The 24,228-nt window shown below is 45.6% G+C and overlaps 1 long non-coding RNA gene across 1 annotated transcript in view; it reads left to right on the top strand.

The window, feature by feature from the left end:
- LOC141726895 (uncharacterized) overlaps positions 1–23,523 on the top strand; it is a 126,487-nt gene extending 102,964 nt beyond the window's left edge. Inside the window, exon 2 of the long non-coding RNA XR_012577839.1 lies at positions 22,374–23,523. This is a non-coding gene — a long non-coding RNA (uncharacterized LOC141726895). The remainder of the gene's footprint in view (positions 1–22,373) is intronic.
- The last annotated feature ends 705 nt before the right edge of the window (positions 23,524–24,228 follow it).

Genomic DNA, 24,228 nt, shown 5'->3' with positions numbered 1-24,228 from the left:
AAAATCAACTGAATTTTTGTTCATAACATTCTCCAGTTCCTTTGCCAGTTGCTTTCTGAATACAGTTAGGCTGTTCTTTAAACTCTCAGGTAAGACTGTCTTGGTCAGTTGGCTCCTGTTTCAGGATTTTTCCACTTAACAGCAGCGTCCTTGGCCTTTCTTATTTGCAGGAATTCAGGAGAAGGAATTTTTAAAACTTAAAACAATACACTCTCTTAAATTATCTATTATTTTCCTTCCTTTGCAAAATTCCAATAGATCCTTTTTTGGAAAATTGGGCAAATAGTGAAACTCATGAATCACCCAGTGTTTTCGTAATCCATATTTCAAAGGTTGAAAGAAAGGTCTTATCTCTCTTACCCCTGTGGCACTGATAATACAGTATCGTGACTCAGTTTTCCTTCTAAGTTGTTCATTAAAACAGGTCTCTGTTTGCTTATAGCCTGTTTTAAGGGAGCCTGATATGTGGCTTCTTTGAACCCAATGTTTCTTTCCAAAACAAAACTCATTACTATGGAAATGGAAACTGCAATCCAGCCGTCCACAGTAGAAGCTGTGTTCCCACTTACAAAAGTGACATCAGCTTCTCCGAAGAGCTCAACCCTGCCTCTGCCCTTGCCCCAACCCCCCTTCCCCTTCGCCCGCAACAGAAGTGGTGCCACCCAGGGGGGTGACATCACTGCCCTCAGGTCCCTCACTCCCGGTCACCTCTTGGCCCCATACAGGCGGGAGCCAGTGGCGGCGGAAGGGGAAGACCGTGGCTGAGCTGAGGCAGCCTCCCCACTGGACCAGGGACAAACCAGCACAGCAGCGGACCCAGCCCATGGCCCTGGGCTGGGTCCTGGTGATGCTTCAGGTTTTAGCTTTTATATTTTTCAGGTTCTGTACTGCTTTAGTGTGTAGCTCTGAGCTTCATATTGAGGGATAGTGAACTCTCTTCACAGAGTAGGGAGACAAAACAATTCCTTCTCTAGCTGGGGACTACGGACAATAGAGCCAAATCTCAGGCTCAAGAGCATAAACAACAGCAGAAGGAAGAGAGAAGAACAAAAAGGATGGGACTTCATAACCTAAAGCTTTAATTGGACAATTAACTCCAATATGCAAATGGACCAAAACTTACAAAAGTGAGAGACCTCTTGACCAGTCAACCATTTTTGTGACCATTTTGAATTTATCTTGGATGTAGCCCTGGCTGGGCTCTTGTACTGCCCAAGGTATATCCATTGAGGCCTTTTAATAAATACCTACTTCATTCTTTAACTCCATCTAGCCTCTGTTCTAGGTCAGCCTTCACAAGCCATCACTGGTGCAGATTTTCCTCCCCATCTTCCAGCTGTTGTCAGGGTGATGGCGGGGGCCACCTGTTATGAAGGTGAGAGGAGAGAGCTTAGACAAGTCCCTGCCTTTGCCCAAGTTTCTGGCAGTAGGCAGAAGCTTTATTGAGGTGGCCAGCACCCTAAAACCCACTCTCACTCTCAAGTTCTTAATAATGACTGATCAGGCCTATTACAGCATAAATTATTGATTGAACAGGCCAAGGAAAACAGACATGAGACTTGAAAGAGGCTTACTTACTACACAGGATAAACAAAAGAAACACTACTAGTACATAAAATACAATGTATGATAATAAAGGTACCTGTGTTACAGTGTTGGTTTGTGAGACTGTAACATTAGAGCTAGTGAAGAAATAGTATAGGTTGGGAGCCAATGTCACTTACCAATGAATGACAGTGGTGTGCAGAGAATCTCCTAATTCCTCTCAATCCCCAGGGAAGTAACTAGATGTGAAGGTCTCCACGCTGAGGAGAACCCTCTACACACTCAGAGAGAGTATAAGAAATTTCTGATTTCATGAAAACCATAGTGGTCTTTCATAGTTGTAAAAAAGTGCTGTGTCTGTAGTCACTAGTTTTGGTTTATACTTTCTCACCATTTAAGAGAGAATGTTTATTGCTGGCTAAGGTGGTTTTCAGCTGAGATAATTCATCATATGAGAAACCATTCTAGTCTGACTTGAGCCATATGTGACAGGGAGATAAGCTTCTGCTGTATAAGAGGATGAAAGTTCCTGCCACGCCACCTCAGCCCCTCTCAGAGCGGCTGTTCCCCTTCTTTCATCACAGATGACGTGGCCTACCGGCTCACCGTGCCATCTTGTGACTTCAGTTGCAATTCAGGGAGTTGTCCGTGCCCTGAAATCACAGAAAAAACACCACAAAATTCCTTCCTTGCTCACAGCAGAAGGTGGGCCCCTCTCTGAACTGGTCTGCTTCAACTGGCCAAGATCCAGGACCTCCCTTTCCACAGATGGAATATAGGAAATAGGGGTGCCTCTCCCCTTTCCCATAATGGTGCAAGCCAAGCCCTCCCCCCCCGCCATTTCGAAAAACTTGTCCTGTTTACACCCAGGGTCCCTAGGCAAATACCACACTCAAAACATGTGTGTGCTAAACATGAAAACCTTTGGAGAGCCATTTGCTCTTCTCCACCAATAAAAAACCTCAGCCAGTGGCAAACACACACACATGCCCTGCCTCCCCTCCCAGCCGAGCAGGGGTTCGGTGGAAAAGCAGTGAAAGGAAAGAAAACCTTTGAGAAACCACTCTAAAAGTAAATCCCCCTCCACACTACATGGATTTTCCTGAAATTGCTAGCAATTACTGAAATTTCACAGATACACGATAGACATACAGATACACAATACACACAAATACACAATACACACTACACAATGAAAACAGCTGCCTTTCTGTTACCTCCTGTGAGGTCCTGGGACAGTGGTTCCTTACCCCTCAGGCCATTGCAGGGAATTCTTAAGGTTGCCAGCAGAAAAGAATTCCTTGCAAGATGTATCCTATCCGGTCCAGAGGAAGGCTATCTGGTCCCATCCCATCTGGGTCGCCAGAAAAACTGATGCCTTCAGGAGCCTGGAAATAAAACAACACATTTTTGAGATATTATTAGTGTAGGAGGTAATATAAAGGTTGGTCTTTATTGGAGGCCTCCAGGGACAGATTTGGAAAATGTCCACAAAGTGGCCCCCCCCTCCCCCCGGGGTGAATAGTGTTTTTTAAGTTTAGAAAATTAGCATAATTGACAAAAATCACCAATTAGAGACTTCAGAGGTGAGGTAATTTCCCCCTCTCTAAATCCTCCCCCTCAGGTGGAAACTGAACTTAGTTTATGAAAATGTGTCTTGGAGAGCTGTTTTTCAGCCTTGGTTTCTAAGGAGAACCAAGATAGCATAGGGGGTCTTGGAATGTGTTTTGTCTTTCTGCCTAGAAAAATACTGAAGCTAAGTTACAGTAACAGGCTACAGAGCTACAAATATGTGTGTAAAGAGTACAAAGAATATATAAAAAAAAAGGCAAAAATCAGCACAGCATCACTAGTATGCTTTGTTTCTTAACAGAAACTTTCATGTAATAGCTTACGATCACTAATTCTTGTGCTTTGAGCAATGCATTCACAAAAGTAATTCACACATACATTTACTGGATTCCCCAGTAGCTGGGCTTAGAAAATCTATCTAGTAGCTGGCCCCTGGATCCCCCTCAGTCTCCCCAGTTGCCTTCCACAGAAACACACACACATATGTAAATGTGTTTTAGTCCATCCCCAGACCCCACAGGCTCTTCGGCAGTGTTGTGGATCGAGTGAGAGCTTTAGACAAGCCCTGCCTTAGGCTCAGATTTTTGGCAGCAGCTCTACTTAGGTGACCTGCACCTAAATCATTCTGGCTCGCAAGTTCTTAAGAATGGCCGATTAAGTCTATTATGAGTTATTTATTGAATAGACAGAAGGTAACAGACAAAAGGCCTTAAACATAGTTATTTAGTACACAGGATAAAACAAAAGAACTACTAGTAGATTACATAAAACAGTGCATGACATTAAGGTGTCTATAATAAAGCTAGCAAAGAAATAATATAGGAGTTAGTGCAATTTACCACCAAATTGACTATACTATACACAGAGTCCTTTCACTCAACCCCTGGGAGAGTAACCACAAAATGCAGCATCATGACTTTGGGGAGAAAACTCCACGTTTCATGGAATGAGCAGAAGATTTCTGCTTTGTGAAAGCATGGTGTAGCTTTCATAGTTTGTAAACTGAAGTGTCTGTCAGTCAGAAATTCCAGCTTATCTTTCCACATCTTGCTTCCACAGCTAGATGTTTACTGTCAGCAGAAAGCATTAATTCCATGGTGCCGAAATAACTCACTACAAGGCAAACTGCCCTGATTGACTTACTCCAAGGCTCATGTGAGCCTCATGTGAGAGCAAGATGATCTGAGTTATTGCACTGGCTCACAAGCAACAGACAAGCTCTCCTGTGGCAGGGGGAGATGCCCTGCTACAGGCAGTTGGCTTGGATCCCCTGGTCCCTCTGATACTCAGATCCTCCAGATGCCTCACCCTTAGAGACGCATGCCCAGCTCCCAAGCCACTTCACCTACTTGCTGTCTATTCTGATTTGATAGTGCTAGCAATCATGCACTGACTTACATACAGTCACTCACTCACTCACTCACTCACTCACTCACTCACTCACTCTCTCCAGTTGCTGGCACCACAGACACATGGCCTGTGATCCCCACTGCAGTTGGTGACACCTAAATCTTTGTACACACACACAGAATTGAGAGTCTCTCACCCGAGAAATTAGTTAGAAATGGAATTTAATGACAAGACAGGACAGGATGCGTTAGTGTATTGGGTCTAGCTGAGATGGAGTTCATTTCCCCGTAGCAGCCCTCACAGTGCCCTGCTTTGCATTGGTAGCTGGAAAGGTGTTGATAACACACCAGTGTTTTGACTACTGCTGTCCAGTGCTGGCACAGCATCAGCATTGTCTCTCCAACATTCTGCCCCCCCATCAAGGGGGCTGGGGGTGGGCAATATCCTGGGAGGGGACACAACTAGGCCAGCTGACCCACACTGATCAAAGGGGTATTCCACACCATATGATGTCAGCTCAGATATAAAAACTAAGGGAAGGAGGAGGAGTGGGGACCATTTGTTATTGTCAATGTTTGCCTTCTGGAGCAAGTGCTGCAGGTGCTGAAGCCCTGCTTCCTGGGAAGTGGCTGGACATCGCTCACTGATGGCAAGTAGAGATATTTTTTTTTTCCACTTTGCTTGTGTGCACGCAAACTTTTGCATTTACTTTAGTAAACTGCCTGATCTCAATCTACGAGTTGTCTTCCATCTTATTTTCTCTCCCTTGTCTAGCTAAGAAGGGGGAGTGATAGAGTGGCTTGGTGGGCACCTGGGGTCTTGCCAAGATCAACCCACCACAGTTGGTCAGACATAAGTCATTGCCAGACAAGCATACTGACAGTCCACCTGCTCAGACACAAATGGCCTTTTTTATTCCCTTATCCCTCTCTTTTCCCCAGACTTGTTCTTCCCCAAGTCTCCCAAATCCCTTTCGTTCTCCACCTTTGGTTCCTCCCCTAAGCATTCCATAAGTCTTGTACAATCCCAAAAGGCTCTTCCCCTGCATCTCAAGTGGTATGGAATACACTATCACAGTCACCACCCTCAGTGTGAAAGGTGCTTGGGAGAGCTGCCCATTGATTCACAAGAAGGTTGAGGTTGGAAGGTGTGAAAAATGCCAGTCACTTGTTTTTAAAATTTTAAAAGTTTAATAGTAATAAAATGGTTATAAAAATAGTAATAAATTCAGAGTAATAAAAATTTGGACGATTAGGACAATATAAAACAATAAAAACAAAGAGTTACGGAGGGTCTGGGTACCTCTTTCTGAGCGAAATAAGCCTGAAAAAGGACACACGTTAACAGAGGATTAACCCTTAAAAGCAATAGCCTGTTGCATATTCATACACCTCATACATGATGCGTAAATTCGATTCAAACAAAGGATTCTGTCTGGTCAGTGTCAACTTCTTCCTCTTAATCCTGATGGCATCTTCAGGGCTGAGTGAGGCAGGAAGAAGTTAGTTTTTTCTGATAAGGGAGCAATAAATTCTTTTTCTCTGAAAGATTTAGGTGTCCTATGGCTGCTATCTCGCTGCAAGTCCTTTCTTTAAAAAAGTATCCTACATAGCATAGTTTCTATTTTAGCATTTTTTTTATAACCTGTCCTGGGGTGACGTTATGATACTTGTATATCCCCATTCATCTGTTCTGTGCCTTTAAGACTGGCACTGAAGAGTGGAAGTTTTGTTTGGGTTTCTCTTATCAGGGACACAGAGGAAAAGCGGTACACAGAGCTGTTTTTTCACTTCCAGCTTCAGCTTGCTGCTTTTGCTTGCTCTCTTTTTCTGCTCTTGCTTCTGCTCTGCTTTCTGCCTCTGCTTATTAGCTAGTTCTAGCTAAACAGTCCACATTGCTTCCTGGACTGTTTCTCCTCTCCTGTTCCTGTGACCATCTCGAACCTGCTCCGGACTGGGACCCGGGAACACCAAAGGTTCGGCTGCAGCGGCTGGCCCAGCACCGGAGGGACTGAGAACAGAGCAACCACCCCCAAAAGAGACTTTCTGATTTTGTCATCTTTCTCAGAGTGGTGTCATCGGGTATTGTTCATTTTGTGTGCTGGGGGGTGCGGGGCCAGTCAAATAAACAGGTTCTTTCCACCTCTCTCCGAGGAATTTTTTCCCGAACCGGTTGGGGGGAGGGGCCGTGTGGGTTTCGCTTTCTGGAGGGGCCCTCCTTTGCAAATTCTTTAACAAATTTGCCCTAAACCAGTACATAACCTAACACTATATTTAACACAATACTTAAAAAAATTAATATAGCATAACTTTCTAGCATAACACATATAATATTCATTTTAATATTTGCAAAAAGTCAATCATAAAATATGCATTTTTCACAGAAGGGACCTCAGGAGATCATCTTGTCCAACCCCCCTGCTCAAACAGGGCCACTGAGAGCAAGATGCCCAGGACCATGTCCAGATGGCTTTTGAATATTTTCAAGGAGGCAGACTCCACAGCTTCTCTGGGAAATCTGTTCCACTGTTTGGTCACCCTCACAGTAAAGAAGCATTTCCTTATGTTCAGAAAGAATCTTCTGTGTTTCAGCTTGTGCCTCTGGTCCTGTCACTGGGCACCACTGAAAAGAGCCTGCCTCCATCTGCTTTGCACCCTCTTGTGACTGTGGTCACAGGGGTTTTCAGGTGAAAGGAGAGATGAGAATGTTGACTCCATGATCAGAAGGCTTGATTTATTATTTTATGATATATATATTACATTATAACTATACTAAAAAGAAATAGAAGGAAAGGTTCTCAGAAGGCTAGCTAAGAATAGAATAGAAAAGAATGATAACAAAGGCAGCTGGCTCCGACAGAGAGCGAGAGCCAGCTCTGCCATGACTGGTCAATAAATCCAAACACCTACAGGAGACCAATCACGGATGGACCTGTTGCATTCCACAGCAGCAGATAACCATTGTTTACATTTTGTTGCTGAAACTGCAGCTTCTCAGAAGGAAAAATCCCAAGAAAGGATTTTTCACAAAAGATGTCTTCAACACCCTCTGCTCAGGTGTATACATTGATAAGATCCCTCTGAGCCTTCCCTTTTCCAGGGTATAACGTCCCAGCTGTCTTAGCCTTTCTTCATATGAGAGATGTTCCAGTCCCTTAATTATCTTTGTGGCCCTTCATTGGACTTTTTCTAGTATGCCCATGTCTGTGGTGATTTAACCTCGATAGGCAACTAAGCGCTACACAGCCGCTTGCTCACTCCTCCAGTGGGATGGAGGAGGGAATCGAAAGGGTAAAAGTGCAAAAACTTATAGATTGAGATAAAGACAGTTTAATAAGAAAATAAAAAAGGGGAAAAAAAAAAGAGAAAAGTGTAATCAAGATAAACAAGTGCTGAAAAAAATCCCAGTTGCTCACCACCAGCTGACTGATGCACAGCCAGTTCATGAACAATGGCAGCCCCAGCTCACTTTCCCCTCACCTGGGTTTTATTGCTGAACACAACAGCATATGATATGGAATATCCCTTTGGTCAGTTGGGGTCAGATGTCCCATCTGTGTCCCCTCCAAACTTCTTGTGCACCCCCAGCCTACTTGTTGGGGGAGAGATGTGAGAAGCAGAAAAGGCCTCAAGTCCATGTCTCTGCTCATCACTAACAAAAACACCAATGTGTTATCAGCAATGTTTTCTTCACAAATCCAAAACAAAGTCTGACAAGGTCCCTGCTGACTTAGAGCTAGCCAACAGTATTCCAATTTACAAGAAGGGTGTGAGAGAAGACCCAGGAAAGTAGAGAGCTGTTAGACTAACCTCAGTACCTGGAAAAATTATGGGGAAGATCATACTGGGTGTTATTGAAAGGCATTTAAAGGACAATACAAATCATCAGGCACAGTCAACATGGGTTCAAAAAGGATCCTGCCTATCTGATTTAACATCCTTCTACAATAAGATCACCTGCCTAGTGGATGAAGCGAAGGCAGTGGATGTATTTTTGTTGGATTTTAGTGAAGTTTTTGATGCTGTCCCTCACAGCATCCTTCTGGACAAACTGTCCAACTATGACATGAGTGGGTTCACAGTACACTGGGTGAAGAACTGGCTGAAGGGCAGGACTCAAAGGGTTGTAGTAACAGGACACATCTAGCCGGGGATCAATCACCAGTGGTGTTCCCTGGGGCTCAATTCTAGAGCCCATTCTGGTCAATATTTTTATCAGTGATTTGCATGCAGGAATTGAATGCACCCTTAGCAAGTTTTCTGATGGTACCAAACTGGGAAGGGCTGTTGACTGTCTTGAGGGACAAACGGCCTTGCAGAGGGATCTGGATAGATTGGAGCATTGGGCAATCATCAGTAAAATGAAATTTAACAAGAAAAAATGCTGGATTTTTCACCTGGGATGGAGCAATGCCAGACAGAAGTATAGATTGGGAGAGGAATAGCTGGAGAGCAGCCCTGCAGAAAGGGATCTGGGAGTGCTGGTTGATGGTAGGCTCAAAGCCCCATCCAACCTGACCTTGAACACTGGTCTTCACCATGGGCTGCAGACAATCTCTGGTCTGTGTGATAATTCACTTGTGGGGAATTTTGGAAGGAATTTGAGACGGGACCTCTGAATTGTTTTTGATGATGCAGTTGGTTTTTCTTATCTTCTGGATAAGGCAGGAAGGGTGACTTCGGCTCACATCTTTACATCATGGTTCAGAAGGTCACAAGATCCTTAGTTTCAAGAACTTTTAAGGAGTTATTGACCAATAAAACACTGGCAACAAGGATATTTATGTTTTTGACCCAAACCTTAAATATTTTGTCTTATGGACCCATGCTACAGTGTAAGCTTTCTTAGCCAATCATGTTATGACACACAAACCTACAGTACTGCATTCTAAACTTGTTTACCTCTGTAACTACTTTTATTTTTTTCTATATCTTAAACTCTAAACTCTAAATTTTCCTTTACTTAGCTTAACATGTCTCTGATTTAAACTAAAAAAACACATTCTCACTTCTAGCACCTAAGTTTGGAAGCCTTTACAAGGTCTCAGATCAAATCCTGTGTTTAATTCTAAGCTTTGGCTTACAGGCCCAAAGTTCTGAGAGTTCCTTGTGCTTCAGATTCCAACAGATCTGCATCCAGAGGAGGACAACAAAACTGGTGAAAGGGCTGGAAAGCATGTCCAATGAGAAGTGACTGAGGATGTGGGGTTTGTCTAGATTGGAGAGAAGGAGCCTGAGGAGGGACCTCATTTCTCTCTACAACTTCCTGAGGACAGAAGTAGAGAGGGAGGTGCTGATCTATTGTCTCTGGTATCCAGTGACAGGACATGGAGGAATGGTTCAAAGCTGTTTTAGGGGAGGTTCAGACTTGATATTTTGAAGCATTTCTTTTCTGATAGGGTGGTCAGACACTGGAACAGGCTTCCTAGAGAGGTGGTTGATGCCCCCAGCCTGTCAGTGTTTAAGAGGCATTTGGACAATGCCCTTAATAAGATGCTTTCCAGCAGAAACCAGTACATTCTGCAGCCCTCATTCCATGTAATTTTAATCATGCTCAGGTCCCACAGTATCCAATACATCATCATTAAACTCCATCCCCTATTGCAATGAACCAGGCAAGACACCATTTTCTTCATGCAGGAAAGGCCAATTCTTTATTCACCCAACTCATTTTTATAGTTTTTACAGAAGTCATGTGCAACTTAATTTGGTTAATAGCTTTCTTGGCAATTACTCTATTGGTTAGTAAAAGGTATTTTACTTGTCCATCAAATCTCTCTATTCTTAAATTGTTTACATATTTTCTTCACTGATTTTCATGGGATAAATTTAATGTTTATGCAGGTGATAGTTGTTTTTCACCCAGGAATAGGTTGTTATGTTAACAAAGTATTCATACCAGGATTATTTTCACATGGGAACTTGCAAAGTGCTAGCTGCACTTAGAAGAAATGACAGGCCAGCCATTAATCTAACAGAGCAGGCCTGATTTTATGAGGCCTTTCTTTTATAATTCTTCTACCTGACTGCAACAACCCCCTTTCCCATCCTTTGAAATATACAGTGATATAATTCCCTTAGTCTCCCTTAGTCTATGGGCAGCCCTCTAAAGTGTTCATAAAATGCCCTATAAGATATCCATCGAATTAATTTAGCCCATGACTTTAGGCTCCATCTATTACGGGGATCACTCAGGAAAGAGGAGATAGTGTGCGGTGTTGAATTGCTTCACACTGAAGCCATTTCGTGTTGCATCATCCCCACACTTCACTTGTTCCTCACGAGATTCAGTGTTCATTGGTTCAGTTAGGTCCTGTTATACCACCTTTGACATGTGGCAGCCACAGCAGTGGCAACATACAGCATCATATAACACTGGCATCATACACCAATGACATCATACAATTCAAATAATGAGTTATTTTCACACAAGATTACATTTCCTTGAGGTACATGTTGGAATTCCCCATCCTTCTGCATTGCCACCAAGTGCAGCCAGGTCCTCAAGCAAAAGTAATCCCATCAATGAGTTTACCTTTTCCCAGAGAAGGAGTAACCTAGTCTGGGAGCACTTTGGGATCTTTGGTGGTCTTGATCCCCTTCTATTGGTCTTGCCTGCTCCTTGACTCCACTTCTGTGCTTGTGCTGTATATTGTGTGGTCACCATGGACATGAACAGGAAAATTGACTCCAGAAAGGTGCTGCCCTACCTTTGTACAATCCCCCCCACCAATTTTTCCAGGCACATCCTGTTTTAACTTGCCCACTTGAAGGATCATCAGTGTTTGAGGCATAGCAATGCATTAACTCCTTACTGCCCAGGCTTCTACACACACATTTGACATGCATGTGCAATGGCATCATTAGTCAAATCCACCCCTCAATCATGAGCCTATTTGTATGTCACATCCCCTCCTAACTATCCTGATGCGTCATGGACCCATCGAGCTTTGAATTGCTCACCTTTATTACCAGTCCAGATCTACCTGAGCCACTTCAATTCTAGCAGCCTGATCCACTTGCTCATTGTTTTGATGTTCCTCAGTGACCTGACTCTTGGGTATGTGAGCATCTATGTGATGTACTTTTACAACCAGGTTCTCTACTCAAGCAGTGCTACCTGGCTACAATGTGGCAGCCCAGATCGGTTTGCATCTGCACTGACAGTTATTCTGCTTCCATTGCTGCAACCACTGCCACAGGACATTTGCCACCATCCATGACTCAGTATAGACAGAGTACTGGTCACTTTTCTCGTTCAGCAGTATCTAAAGCCATAAGTAAACAGAGTACACTACCTCTCATATTCTTGTAATTTCTTATACAGTGGGGCCTCTTCAGCATGAATCCCCTCTGGCAACAGTGGAGTTTCTGTCTTTTGGCCAGTCCATGATCACTCCCAAGACTCCTGGGTGGTCAGGGATCCCCATTTGAGCCTGTTGGATCAGTGCAACCCATTTACTCCATGTAGCATCAGTTGCATGACCATCCCTTTGAACATCCAGCTGAGCAGAGGAAATTGTGGTGCTGTCATAGTTTGACCCTGGCACAAAGCCAGTGCCCCCATGAGAATACCCTCTCCCTGGTGTCTGCTGTGAGATGTGACCAGGAATAAGCAAAGCAGGCTCCAACTTAGAAATAAAGAAAACTTTATTAACTAAACTACAAGAAAATAGGAAAAAAACTATAAGGGAAAAATAATGAAAACCTTACAAAAAGCACTTTCCTCCTCCCCCCCACCAAAATTTCCCAATGCAATACATTCCCCCAAATCACCAACTCTCAGTCTGGCACCACCCTTTAGAATACTCAGTCTTCAGTTCATGAAGAGGAGAGGAGTCCTTCTTGCACCATAGGCTTCCCCTGGAAACACGCTGAAACCTCGTGTGCTTCCATGTCACTCAGCACTGCCTGGAAAGTCCCTTTGCCATCGTGACATCTTCCTTCCATGCCCAGTGCTCTCACCACTGTGCATGGACCAGAGCTGCTTCTAGGGTTGTCTTTCAAGGATGCCTTGTCTCCTTCCAAAAAGGCACAGTCTCTCCTTCGGGACATCTGTCCCCCCCAAATTTTTCACCCCCTGGGGCCGAGGGGTACCCACACTGAACCCTCCTGGTTCTGAGGCACCGCCTCCCCCTAAATGCAGTCTCTGTGTCACAGGAAAAAAAATGGTTCAGTCTATGGCCACACAAGAAAAGTCCAGCCAAAAGGCCACTCCGTCATCTCTCCCCCACTCAAGAGTCTTCTGCACTTCCCTCATGGCCCATTCCCTCTTATCTCTTATCTCTCTTCTCATTCCGCTCCAGGAGGATCAGCATTTGCAAGGTCTCAATCATGCAAGAAAAGGGTTAAAAATTTCAGTCTCTGCCTGTCCCAGAGCTCCGGAACTCCCACGATGCCCTCGATGCCCTCGCACACCCCCCCCCTTCTCCTCCTGGGCCAGTCGCTATCGAATTCCACGCCGGTTCTCTCTCTCTCTCTTTCTCTCATCCCTGGGGGGGGTGGGGGGGTGTGACTGCCTGATGTCTCTTGGTCTCTTCCACCCTTCTATCCCTGGGGTGGGCCTACCTCATGGCCGCGTGGCTTTTCCCCTCCCCCTGCCCCGCCAGCAGCTGGGACAGGGGGATAGATCCAAAGCCTTTCCCGACGGAAGTCCAAAAGAGAAACTCCCAGGGACCAAGCTCTGGCTTTTAACCCCTGTGTGTTGTCAGAGGTGTGTCCAAACCCCACTGGCCACATCAGGTGCCAATATCAAAATCTGAGCACCCATTGGTTTGACCACAGCATCCCAGAATTCCCACTTCCTGGTCAAACCAGCACCCAAGAAGAGCTGTGCTCCAGTACCAACTACTTCTAAAGCAGCTCAAACCTCTTCATATGCTGCTAATATTTCTTTTTTCAGTTGGAGTGTAGTGGGACTCAGATCCTCTATATCCCTAGCTCTAAAACCCTAGAGGTTGACCTGGAATCTCTCCAGGTGCTTTCTGCCACAGGCTCCAGGTGGGGCCAAGGTCCCTGGCTACAGTGTAAAGCGTGTTTTTCATATATTATCCTGTCTGTACTGGCCCAAGGGCCATCACATAAACTCTCCCCCACTTAATTTTTTCAAAGGTCTGTCACTGCTCAGGGCCCTATTCAAAATCATTCTTCTTCTGTGTCACCCAAGAGAGAGGGCTTAATATCAAACTAAAACCTGGAATATGCATTCTCCAAAAACCTGCAACACCTAAGAAAGCCGGTGTTTCTTTTTTGTTAGTTGGTGGAGACAAAGTAGTTATTTTATTGATTATATCCATAGGAACACGACAACAACCATCTTGCTATTTTATTCTTAAAAACTGGATGCTCTGTTGATAAGACCCAGATACTGGGCTTCTCCCCAAGCGATGCAGGCCAATACAGATAACTCAGTTCCTCTGGGGGACAGAGTGCCCGAATACCCAGTCAGCTAGTAGCCGCCGGCCACCCTTAGCAAGCTTAGTAATTTTAGCTCTTTAGTGATTCTCAGCTCTCTTAGAGATTTCAGCTCGAGCTTGCTTGCTAGGGCATCTTTGGCTGGGACAGAAGCAGATGGAGAGAGAGGAGAAGGAGAGGTCCTGGTGGTTCCACAGTGATGGTTTATTGAGGGATCAGTGAAGGGTTCCAGCGACAGCTCTTCTTCTGCCAAATGGGCTAAAACAGCCCCTTTTTATAGGGTATAGGGGAATTCAAACTTGTCCAATAGTAAGGGTTAGGGAAAAAGTGACCTATGACGTTACAGAGATAAGCTATGGGTAGAGACAGAAGACAGGAGCGTATTTTCCTGTCTCATCATGACTCAGCAGTTCCTACTGTTAAGTCTCAATCCTCCATGGAGCTCTTGCAAGCTCCATGGAGACTGCAACACTCTGTGCAGGTCCTTTGACCTTACTTTGTTTTATGGCCAAACCAGCTTTCCAAATAATCTGAATTACTCTTTTCCCTTTCTCAAACACTTCCGCCTCTCTTTGCCACACAATGAGGTCATCGATGCATTGCAGATGTTCAGTGTTATGAACAAAAATTCAGTTAATATTTTTTTTTTTGAGAAAGAGTTACAGGGACACCGCCAGATCGGTCTCTGCCAGGATTCTTAGTGCTTTGTTATTGTAATACCGGGTCGTTAAGGCTTATCTCCTCTTTTGTATTAGTAAAAAGCCTGGCTGGGTGCGGTAGATTGCCCTTCCCTGAGGCAATGCGCTCTTCCAGCATAGAGAAGACACCTGAGAGGGTGGGGGGGGTTATACAAAGTGACTCCAAAGTCCAGAATGCTTTGTGGGACCCCGACTCGAAATGCAAAGAGAAAACCCTAAAAACAACGAGCCAAATAAGAATTGAGAGACTAAAGTGATGTCTGGACGTGAGGAGCCGAGTGCTGAGCTTGCAGAGATGCTGAACACCTTCGGAGCCCCTCTCGCCCTGCGCAGGGAGTGGTCCCAACGCCGGGACCAGGGTGCCGCCGAGGCTCAGAAGCAACATCTCACGGGGACATCACGCCCTAAGGCTCCCACGAGGACTGGATCCCAGGCTCTGCCCCTAGTGGACGGAGCTGCGCATATCCTCCTCCTCTGAGTCGCCCTGGGAGACACGACGGGGACTGCAGCCCTGCCAAGCCGCCCAATCCTGAGCTGATCACTTTTAATAATGGCATTATAAAGGAGAAGAAGTCTCCTGGCCCTGTTTATTTCAGCTGGGGGCGCTCGTCCGTAATAGCCATGCCGCAAGAAGACTTAAGACTGGCCATCTTGGACTTCAGGACATCTGGCTACCAGGACCAGAGGGATGGGCTCAGGAGCAGCGACGCAGAGGAGCACCGGAGCACCGGATTGGTAAGAAAGCCGGTGGCAGGAGCGGGAGACGTGCACATGTGTGTGTGAATGAGACGGAGACCGGCAGCCGGACATTCGAAGTGAGAGCAGACCTCTCAGTACCGCGGTTCCGGACTCCTGCGAAGGGGCCAGCCGGGAACAGGGGGCGGAGCTTGGAATTAGCGTGAGTGAGTCGTCTCCCAAGGGGGAATAAAGGGCTCCCCCCATCCGGGCGTGCGGAGGGAATATTCGTATGAGTGGCACGCACCAAAAATAGGTCCTGACAGAGGGAAGTCAGGCAGATTTGTCAGTCCCGAGAAAGATTCGGGCAGCATTTGTAAGTCTCGAGAAGGATTCGCGTAAGATTTTATCAGTCCCGAGAAGGATTCGGGTAGCTCACAAGCCCTGCAGGCAAAAGTAAGTCCTAGCACAGGAGCCAGGCACAAACCCCAGCGAAGGAGGCTGTGGTTTGCTTTTAAGTCCTGATACGGTGAAGCCTAAAAATTGGTGGGTTAGGCAAACTAAAATCAGGCAGTTGTTTTTCCTGACTGAGGGAGTCAGGCACAACCCGGATTCTTAGGCCGAGGTTTCGTGTGTTCAAGTCCTGATAGATGTAAGACCTGACGTGGGGAAAGTTAGGCAATCAAGAGATTGGGCAGTTGTTTCAGTATAAAGTCCTGAGCATCAGGCAGAAATTTTGAAGTTCAGTGGAGGAGGCTGAAGCTCCTCAAAGAAGATTCTTTTTTGAAATTACCGGTCAGTAAAGGCACCTTTGGGATTTTTTACTGTTGAGACCTGTAAAATGGGAGGGTGTAATAGTAAAAAGACCGGCAAGAGGCTGAGGGACATGCCTCCCAATAGTCCCTTAGGAGAACTGTTAGTAAAATGGGATTCTATAGAGGCCACGGAGGGATTAGATAAAGTGAAAATGATCCATTCTTGTATGGAAGTGTGGCCAGAATAAGAGATACAAGGAGGATGGCCTTGGTGTGGGACAAAGGATAAGTGGATGTGCCAACTATTAAATTATTATCTCACAGCTCGAGGGGATACTGATCCTGAGCAATTATTGTATGTAGCTTGCTGGTTAAAGAGCGCTGTTGGGGATGAAGGGGTGCGAATTTGTAAGGTACAGAGGAAGAAAGAGGGGAATGAAGGAGGGGATGATAGGACTAGTAAAAGATGGGATCCCCTGGATTATTTGCCTCCTTCTGCCCCTCCACCTTATAACCCTCTTCTTCAAGAACCTCAAATGGCAGGTCTGGTTCTTCCCCCGGCTGCCATCTCACTACCACCTGTTCAAACTCCTCCTTCTACCTCTTCAGCTTCCGCTATGATAAACCCAGTATCCCCTCCAGTTCCTTCTGCACCACCACAAGTGCCTACTCCACCTGCTGCATTCTCCACCCCTTCTCCAGCTGCACTTAATATCCACTATCATGGTTGCTGTAGCCAGAGAAAGTTCAGGGTGGGCGGGTCCACCACCAGGAGGAGGCAAGGATAGGCCTCTTGTACTGTCAGGTGCAAAAGGGATAGAGACACCTCAAGTCCCTTTGAGAGAACGACATTGCTATTACTGTGGAGAGCCAGGACACACCAGGAGGTTTTGTAGAAAGCTCAGTCTCGATGTGGCAATAGCCAGGGTACAAGATAATTTAGGGAAGATCCTTAGAAGCCACAACTAGAGGGTCAGGGGCTTTATACTTTAGGGGACCCGATGCAACATCTAGAAGAGCCCTTGGTAAACTTTGAAGTGGACCCCTAAATGAGGAATTTGAATTTTTGGTTGATACAGGAGCAGATAAGTCCTGTCTCAACAAAGTAACATCTGAAGTTCAAGAAACAGCTAGGTAGAAAGGATATCCAATACCACCAAAACTGGCCAGTAAGACTTAACTTATTATAATTGGTGTGAAAGTAAAAGGTACCTTATTGTTGTCTTGTTGTGTGTGAGAGAGTGAGTTACAATAAAAGTCAGCCTCAACTTCCCGGGCAGGTGGGAAGGGGGCAGTGGGAGTGTGTGTGTGTGTGTGTGTGACCTGAAAACCAGACTAGTGCTCTCCAGATGGGTGAGGGAGCCGTAGCTGTAAGAGTGTGAGTGACACGCAGGCAGCCTCACAGGTGAATGTGCACCAGAGGCAACCAGAGTCTGGGCCCTTCCAAGAGGCCCAGAGATACTGAGACCTGTGGGCCAACCCCAAGGAGAGGGGGGGGCTATAGGGGCCCGTGATTTTCTAGCAATAAGTTTGTGTCTTAAAGGTGTGGAGGAGTGTGTGAAAGTGAATGAGAAATGAGAGAGTGAATATAAACGAATTAGAATAGAGGTAATATAGATTGTGCATTACAAGTTTTACCACATCTTAGAAGGAAGTGTATTGTGTAAAAGAATGGTGTAAGGAAAAAAAAAAGGGAAAAAGAGATAAAGAGTAAGGGGTTGAAAGAAGTATTTAAGCTGTAAATAAAAGTAAGAAACAGAAGCAAGAGATAAATAAATAAGACCTTGAAAATAGAACAGAAAACCACTGAATTAAATACACAGAAAAAATAGGAGAACAAAAGTACTTTGAGAGTTAAGCTAGCTGAGAAATACAACTCCTTGCAAAATACAGAGTATGTAGAAGTTGATAAGAGAAACATACAAGCTATGGAAAAAGAGAAATTACTGATAACATTAAACAGAGAAGCTGAGTTTTGATAAAATCATTAACAGCAGACCATTAATGCCTGTGTTTAAAAGCCCGTTTCAGGTATTCTTCATTACTAAGACGGTTGGACTCACATCACTCTCACCCCTGGTATTGGACCAGGATTCAACACCAAGTTTTTCCTTCTGGCATTCTGGCATTGGGCCAGACTCCCAGTTTCTTCTTCTGGCATTGGACTAGACTCCACCCCTTTCTCCTTCTGGCATTGGGCCAGAGTCCACACCACTCACCTCCGGGCACAGGATAAGGATTCATCCACATCACAAGTTAATTCACCTGGGTATACTGAGATATAAAAGTTGACTCTCAGGAGGAAGAGTCAAAAAGACTGAACTGTATGGGAAAAATTGGTATCAGAGTTCTAATATTGCTTAAAATGTTTCAAAACTGTTTTGTGTAAATTATGTTGGTAAAAAGTTTAAGGCTGTAAATAAGTAATTCTGGTTTAAGTTCCCCAATATACTTCTAAAGACTCCAGGTTAACCCTCTACAGAACACTCCCCTGGGGGGGGGGAAACTAAAATTTGTAGGGAACAGACCAAGAGAGGCTTAACCAGAGAAGCGGGTAGAAGGGACTCTAAAGAGCTTGGAAGCTTCTCCTCAGAAAAAATTCCCCAAGAGGCAAGGCCGGGTGGGCAGGCTGTGCAAGATGACCCATACCAGACTCTTTGGAAAGGTTGTACTGATAGCTCTAACTGCTGGTGTTGCTCTAGGAAGCCCAGCTGAGCTCTGCAGTGAATGCTACCAACCCCGCTATGAGGAGGAAGTGATCTCCTTGTCGAGAGTCCACATCAGTTCTAACCTGATGGTGTTAACCTCTCCCAATTGGTCCTTTATCAGAAAAATAAGAGAATGTATTGGATAGCCCAGAATACTGCCACTTTTAGGCAGCCACTCCTAGGAGAGTGCCCTATAGAGGAAGCCTGGTTTTGCTTTGAATGTGATGCTGCTGAAACAAGCTCAGCAGATCTAGTAAAAAGCAAAGAAATGGTGAAAATGGTAAGAAAAATTGTTTGTTACAAGTATTTATATGAGTGTACTGGAAAAGAGATAAACCCCTTTTGGAACACATTTCAGGGGAGCTCTAAACCCCTAAGTTTGATCTCATCTGGCAACTGCATTGCTAGGGTGATAAAACCAATTTTCTTATTACCCAAAGAAACTGGATCAAGTTTGGGAGTTCCTATATATAATGATTTGGGAGAAATTAAACAAAACCTGGAAAGTGAAATAGAAATTGAGAAAATCCAAAATGGTAAAAGCCAAGTTCGGACCCCAATATCTGTGTTGAACAAAGTCATCCGGCTCCAGGCAGCATTAAAAATAAAGAATTCAATTATTAGAGACATTTCAAAGGAAATAAAAAGATTGGCATGTGTAAAGAATCAAGATCAAACTCCTACACTTGATCCCAGTGGGTGGGAGAATTTAGAGATTTTCAGAAAATATGTATGGGAAAAGGGGGTTTTTCTTGCTGTGTGTGTACTTGGAGGATTTTTTTTTTTACTATGCTTATTCATCTGTTTTAGTAAAACAGTATTAGCTGTACAAACCAACCTGGGGAAACCAAGAAAAGTAACGAGGTTAAGTAACCATGATTATCAAAGTGCACAAGAGATTTATACTAGATTCAAAACAAAAAATTGTGAGTTGATGCGAGCTTAAAATTTAAGCTCGATCAAAGAAAAAGAGGGGGGACTGTTATGAACAAAAATTCAGTTAATATTTTTTTTGTGAGAAAGAGTTACAGGGACACCGCCAGATCGGTCTCTGCCAGGATTCTTAGTGCTTTGTTATTGTAATACTGGGTCATTAAGGCTTATCTCCTCTTTTGTATTAGTAAAAAGCCTGGCTGGGTGCGGTAGATTGCCCTTCCCTGAGGCAATGCGCTCTTCCAGCATAGAGAAGACCCCTGAGAGGGTGGGGGGGGTTGTGCAAAGTGACTCCAAAGTCCAGAATGCCTTGTGGGACCCCGACTCGAAATGCAACGAGAAAACCCCAAAAACAACGAGCCAAATAAGAGTTGAGAGACTAAAGTGATGTCTGGACTTGAGGAGCCGAGTGCTGAGCTTGCAGAGATGCTGAACACCTTTGGAGCCCCTCTCGCCCTGCGCAGGGAGTGGTCCCAACGCCGGGATCAGGGTGGCCGCCGAGGCTCAGAAGCAACATCTCACGGGGACATCACGCCCTAAGGCTCCCACGAGGACTGGATCCCCGGCTCTGCCCCTAGTGGACGGAGCTGTGCATATCCTCCTCCTCTGAGTCCCCCTGGGAGACACGACGGGGACTGCAGCCCTGCCGAGCCGCCCAATCCTGAGCTGATCACTTTTAATAATGGCATTATAAAGGAGAAGAAGTCTCCTGGCCCTGTTTATTTCATTCAGGGGCTTCACCCTGTTCTAGTGCAGTCTGGATCAGTCCATGGCACATGGTAGGACTGTTTCCACCACTGGGGCAGTTGATTCCAGGTGTACTGGATATTCCTCTGCATGAAAGAAAACTGGCCTGCACTCTGCTGCCAGATTTAGATCAAGAAAAATGCCTTAGTGTCCTGGTTTAGGGCAAATTTGGTAGAGAATCTCCAAAGGAGGGCCCCCCCAGAAAGCAAACCCACACGGCCCCTCCCCCAACTGGTTCGGGAAGAATTCCTCAGAGAGAAGTGGTAAGAACCTGTTTATTTAACTGGCACAGCACCCCCCAGCACACAAAATGAACAATACCGGATGACGCCACTCTGAAAAAGATGACAAAATCAGAAAGTCTCTTTCAGGGGTGGTTGCTCTGTTCTCAGTCCCTCCGGCACTGGGGCAGCTGCTGCAGGCCAAACAGTGCAAACCCTCGGTGTTCCCAGGTCCCAGTCCGGAGCAGTTTTGAGATGGTCGAAGAAAAAGGAGAGGAGAAACAGTCCAGGAAGGAATTTGGACTGTTTAGCTAGAACTAGCTAATAAGCAGAAGCAAAAGCAAGCAGAAGCGAGGGCAGAGAGAGAGAGAGAGCGAAGCAGAAAGCCAAAAGCAGAAAGCGATAGCAGCCCTATGTACTGCCCGTCTCTGTGTCCCTGATAAGAGAAACCCAAACAAAAGTTTCACTCTTCAGAGACAGTCTTAAAGGCACAGAACATATGATTTGGGATACAAGCATCATAACGTCACCCCAGGACAGTTAGTGATATCGATTGTGGCATATCACATGGCTCTCTTCAACTCTAATTCACACTGGAGCTCTAACATGTACAGTATAGCGGCACTCAGTGGTGGCATGACTTTGCTCAGGTCACAGTAGTCCACTGCTAGCCTCCATTCTCCATTAGATTTTTTCACTGGCCATATGGGACTGTTAAAGGTTGAGTGAGTCTTGCTGATCATTCCTTGGCTCTTCAGTTTTTAAAACAACATATAGATGGGAACCAGAGTGTCTCAGCTAGTGCAATGTTGTGGCTGGTGCACTGCCATGGTAGCAATTGTTATCTGTTTTAATTCAACTTTTAGCAGCTCTACAACAGAAGGATCATCTACGAGACCAAGCAAACTAGCTATCTCTTTAATCTTCTCTGTACTCAAGGCAGCTTTATTAAAAGCCCACTTGGTACCCCTTTGGTTCTTTGAAGTACCCTCTCCTAAGGTAGTCTATGCTAAAGATACATGGGGCCATTGGGCAAGTCACAATAGGATGCCACACATTCCCTGTGTCTTGGTTTGAAAGACAGGTGTCTGCAAAGGAAGGCGGGAACCTCCTTTGAATGGAGAATATTACTCCCTCCTCCCTCCAAATTATTATAACTTTCAAATTAAGGGGGTGTGAAAAACACACGTTCACTCTCCTGTGAAAATTTAAAAAGTTTATTAAAGGACAATAGGAGACAAGGACCATAGAGCAAAGGTTATTATGGCCAGGTGCATCTTAGCACTCAGCCAAGAGCACATCGGTCACCTTCGGGGATACCCCTTTGTCCTGGGTTGACTATATGATGCTTTTATCCCCAATCGTCTCATTCTGTTTATGTTGAATAATAATAAGTTTTGTACCTTTAAGAGTGTTACAGAGAGTGAAGGGGGAGAGAGAAGAAGCGCGCAGTTTTTTTTTTTTTTCAGACACTGCACTCACTCCTCCACATTCCTGCTCCTGACTGTGTTGTCTGCGGACAGACAGCGGGACAGAGAGCTTTTTTTTTGCTTTTTAGTTAGTGTTAGCTAGCTGAGGCAAAGAAGTTCCCTGGACTGTTTTTTCCCTTTTTCTTTGGACCTCTTGGAACTGCTCTGGACTGAACACCCAGGAGAGCACCGGCAGCTGCAGCTGTGGCCCACCGGGCCGGCCCTGGTGTCGTGGTTTGACCAGGAAGGAGTGGGAATTCTGGGAAGCTGTGGTCAAACCAATGAAGGTTTTGGGTTTGAGACTGGCGTCCGGTGTGGCCAGTGGGGTTTGGACACACCTCCGAGAATACACAGGGGTTAAAAGCAAGGCACTGCCCTTGGCACTTTCTCTTTGGGACATCGTCGGGCGAAGAGGTCAGATCTCTTCCCCCGCCCAGCCCACTGCTGCTGGGCGGGGGAGGGGCCGGCCATGCGGTAGGCCCGGGGCCTGGACAGAGATGGGGTTGAGGGGGCTTCGGGGGGGCTTCGAGGATGGAAGGGTGGAAGGTCCCAGAGAGTCAGCCCTCGGGCAGCCAGCCCCCCCCCAGGAGAGCAGCCAGCCAGGAGGAGAAGGAGGGAGGAAGACTGCCCGGCCGGAGCGGCAGCGTGTGGGCAGCGTGCGTGGGAGTCGCTCCGGGACCGACAGCAGAGACTGAAAACTTTTAACCCTTTCTTGCATGATTGGGGCCTTGCAAAAATGCTAATCCTCCTCGAAGCTGAATAAGAAGGGAGATGAGAGATGAGATGAGACAAGGACTTTGGCCCGAAGAATGTGGAGATGATTGGATGGGGAGAGATGATTTGGAGTGGCCTTTTGGCTGGACTTTTCTCGTGGCTATGGACTCAGTTGTTCCTGTGACACAGACTGCATTTAGGGGGAGGCAGTGCCTCAAAACCAGGAAGGTTCTTCGTGAGGACCCCCCGGCCCCAGGGGGTTGGAAAAATATGGGGGGGACAGATGTCCCAAAGCAGAGACTGTGCCTTTTTGGAGTGAGACAAGGCATCCTTGAAAGACAACCCTAAAAGCAGCTCTGGCCATGCGCAGTGGTGAGAGCACTGGGCATGGAAGGAAAATGTCACAAGCGGCAAAGGGACTTTTTTTTTCCGGGCGGTGCCGAAGTGACAGAGAAGCACACGAGGTTTCAGTGTGTTTCCAGGAGAAGCCTATGGAACGAGAAGGACTCTTTTCCTCTTCATGAACTGATGTTTGAGTATACTAACGTGTGGGGCCAAGGCTGGGCAGTTGTTTTGGGAGAATGTATTGGATTGGGAAAGTCAGGTGGTGGGGGAGGAGGAAAATGGTTTTTTTTGTAAGGTTTTCAATTCTTTTCTTCTTTTTCCTTATAGTCTCTCCCTATTTTCCTGTAGTTTAAGTAATAAAGTGGTCTTTATGTTTAAGTTAGAGCCTGTTTTGCTTATTCCTGGTCACATCTCACAGCAGACACCAGGGTGAGGCATTTTCATGGGGGGCACTGGCTCTGTGCCAGGCTCAAACCATGACACCTGGCCTGCGACAATTCCAGCACTGAGAGACTGATCAGAGACTGAGTGAGCTGCTGCTTGAACCCGGGGTTTTCTCAGTTTGTCATCTCTTTTAGAGTGGCAAGGGGTCTCATTGTTTTGATACTGTTTTGGTCGTATTGTTTAATAAACAGGGGGTTTTTTCCACCTTTCTCCAAGGAGGTATTTTTCTTTCCTCCCGGACCAGTTGAGGGGGGAGGGGCCGATTGGATCTGCTTTTCCCACCGGAGCTCCTTTGGGGGGATTCTTCCCCAAACTTGCTCTAAACCTGGACACCCTTAAATACCTTTTCCATTACATCAGCCTGTTGCATATTCATAGACCCTTATGCATATCCATAAACTAGTTTACATTTTCCAGGAACTATTTTTCATGGCCCCTTCTTGGGTCTGCATTTTTAGAGCATGTGTGTTTTTGGAATTTATTAGTAACTACACTCAGTCTGTTAGAGGAGGAGCTAAGAATGAGACTTTCCAGCCTTCCCTTTCCCTCTTCTCCTTTGGATCGGTTATGTCACTTTTTGAGAATGTTCTGTTTCCCCTGAATGTTAAAGAGACCATCTTTCTGGTATTTAATTTGGTA

This window comes from Zonotrichia albicollis, chromosome W (genome assembly GCF_047830755.1).
Source record: "Zonotrichia albicollis isolate bZonAlb1 chromosome W, bZonAlb1.hap1, whole genome shotgun sequence".
Taxonomy (NCBI): domain Eukaryota; kingdom Metazoa; phylum Chordata; class Aves; order Passeriformes; family Passerellidae; genus Zonotrichia; species Zonotrichia albicollis.
This window is presented reverse-complemented; position numbering and strand designations above follow the sequence as displayed.